Here is a 3,226-nt window from a genome sequence, read left to right as displayed (position 1 = left end):
CAGGTTCAGCAGCACAGGCGGCAGGAAAGTTTATGGACACCCTTACTTTACAGGTAGGTACGTCCTGGGAAACCTTTGTATAGCAACAGGTTCCCTTTGAACGTCATACGATGATAGGAAATGCTCGCCGTGGAGTGGACAGTCCTGATACGCGCCATGAATGGACGCCAGCATCAGGAATGGAATCACTTGCATAGCTACCTTCTAATCTTCCCTTTCATGGAGTCTTTTGCTCTGCAGCAGAGCTCGGCTTGGGTGGCCTGAACACACAAACCAACAACGTATCTAGTTTCCAAAATGTTTTCCTATAAAACAATGGCGGTCGCTTCTGTCCTGTTCACAGTATATTGGTAGAGTTGCTTTACCCATTGGGTAAATCAGTCACTTTGGTCATCCAATCATAGCTAAGGCTAATTTCAGGTTTGTTTTAAAGTCTCCCTCGCATATAATTGGCTATTTGAAGGGAACACAACTTGGCTAAGAGGACATTGTCTACTTTTTAAGTCAACCAACCCTGTTATCCCATTATTACAGCAGAGTGCATGGCTAGCTTCAGATAGAAGAATGCCTGATTGGGCGATGCGGTATTCGTGTTTGCATAACGTGTTTAATGCAGTTCAAAGTTGAACTCCAGGCAGATATATAACTGATAAGGTCAGCTCTCTGCTCACTCTGTTCTCACCTCCTATCGGCATGTTCCTTCAGCAAATTTGCATGCTGAACAATGGATTGGCTCTCAGTTCTACCGCTCCCTCTCCTATTCTGAGTGCTGCTGTACAGGGGCTTGCAAAAAATGGATACAAAGTCAAGTTCAGGTACTTACACTAGTTATATAAAAAAATACATTTATATATATGTTAAAGAATACCTAGCTGTATTCAACTTGTGTCTTACTTATCTGCCTGGAGTTCAGCTTTAAAGTCTAACCCAAATAGAATCCTGCTCCCGGTCACCTTCATCCATTGGCCACAGCTTTAGGTTTCTATAATGCATAAAAAATAATTATTTGTACAGTGTAATGTCTCGAAACCTGAAAGCTGTAGGATGGAAGCATGCACTATATGGCCAAAGGTTTGTGGACACCTGACCATCACACCTCTATGAGCTTGCTGTACATCCCATTCCAAAACCATGGCGATTAATAGGGAGTTGACTCCACTTTGTGGCTTTACCGTCCTCCACTTTATTAGGAAGGCTTCCAGAAGATTTTGGTTTTGAGGGTGTCTGTGGGAATTCGTGCCCATTTGTGAAGTCAGGTACTGATGTTGGATGAGAAGACCTGGCTCACAATCAGAATTCCAATTAAATCCAATGGTGTTCAGGTGCTGAGGTGCAGGACAGTTGAGGTGCAGGACAGTTGATTTCCGAACTGGTCAAACCATGCCTTCATGGAGTTTTGTGCTCCTCAACTCAGTAATTCCTATGGAACACATATGTCTTATGTTCAATAGTTTTGAGTTCAGAACTCTGGTGTCGAGGAACTTTAGAGGCCTTCACAAACTGGTCAAACCATGCCTTTATGGAGCTGGCTTTGTGCACAGTCGTGTTTAAGGTCAGGGCACTGTGACGGCACCGAACTAGTCAGACCATGTCTTTATGGAGCTGGCTTTCTGCTCCTGAACTCAATAATTCCTATGGAACACTTATGTTCCTATGTTCAGGACTCCAGTGTGGAGGAACTTGAGTGGCCTTCACCAATGGTCAAACCATGTATTTTTGACTTTTTACACAGAACACAGTCATATTCAGTAGGGTTGAGGTCAGGTCTCAGTGCGGGACACTCAAGTTCCTCTACACCAAACTAGTCACACCATGTCTTTATAAAGCTGGCTTTGTGCACAGGGTACAGCCATGTTCAGTAGAGTTGAGGACAGATCAGAGCTCTGTGCAGGACACTCAAGTTACTCTACACCCAACTGGTCAAACCATGTCTTTATGGAGCTGGCTTTGTACACAGGGCACAGTCATGTTTAGTAGGGTTGTGGAAAGGTCAGGACTCTGTGCAGGACACTCAAGTTCCTCTACACCAAACTGGTCACACCATGTCTTTATGGAGCTGAACACAGGGGACAGCCATGCTGGAACAGAAAAGGGTCTTCACCAAACGGTTACCACAAGGTTGGAAGAGCACAATTGTCCAAAATATCTTTGTATGCTGTAGCATGAGCAGCACCCTTCACTGAAAACACCTGAACCATATAACATGGAGAGGTGCCCTCATACTTTTGGCCAAATCGGTAGTTGTAAAGGTCAGATGTCCAGAAACCTTTGGCTATATAGTGTATAGTACTCAGGCACCCAGACAGCAAGTCTTATTCCTTGTATACAATTTACTGTTGGGTCATGAATGATTATAAAAAAGCACAGCACGAAGCATAACAATATAACGAACGCAAGCGAGGAACCGTGAATCGAGAATCAAAAGCAAATATAGCTAAACACAGCGAGGACACGAAACAGTGTTATCGGTGACAGTGTCATAGCAAAAAAGACATATTCATTGTGCATTGTAAAAAGCCGTTGGGATCCGCTGATATCAATAGGCAAAGAGACTTATGCAGCATTTGTAGAAAGTAGAGACTATTCTGACTGTACATAGAAACGTGAGTGAAAAGGGGCGTGAGTGGCGTTGTTTCAGCAGAATATCACAGCATATAGTATAACACTGTAAAGATCAGATACAAATAAGGTTCAATTGGCATAGCAGCCAGCAAAGGGAGCATTCAATCTTGAGGTTTTGAGGAACACAGGGCATAGCATATGGATAACTATGTGCATGATAGGAATATTAGAGGCTTGTTGGCCTCGCGGTCATTGGCTGGATACAGATATGCTAATTACGCCTCCAAATATTGAGGTAAAGGTGCCGATAGATAAGAAATGCTGGTTGATAGATCCAACAACATGCATGCATGGTACGGTTGAGTTTATGCATTTGGCAGAACATCCACAGCGCTAAGGAGTCGTCCCTCTTCATTTATTGGAGGGCACAGCCCAGCCATTCTTGACATGTGGACACCATGCAAATCAAAATGAGGCCAGCTTCCCATAGTGCAGTGGTTCTCAACCTTTCTAGGGCCGGGACTCCTTGGTAACATTTGCCAAGCTTCCATTCTTAATGGATATGATGCGCTAGCACACCAGAGTTCTTTAGAAGTTTACGTGACGTCTTAGGCAACTGGACCTTGGTGATAACTCTTTTGCTTCCTGGAAGGTCCCAACCGTA

The sequence above is a fragment of the Nanorana parkeri genome, unplaced genomic scaffold (assembly GCF_000935625.1).
Source record: "Nanorana parkeri isolate BGI_ZX_2015 unplaced genomic scaffold, ASM93562v1 scaffold81, whole genome shotgun sequence".
Taxonomy (NCBI): Eukaryota; Metazoa; Chordata; class Amphibia; order Anura; family Dicroglossidae; genus Nanorana; species Nanorana parkeri.
The sequence above is the reverse complement of the archived record's forward strand: the minus strand, read 5'-3'. Positions refer to the sequence as shown.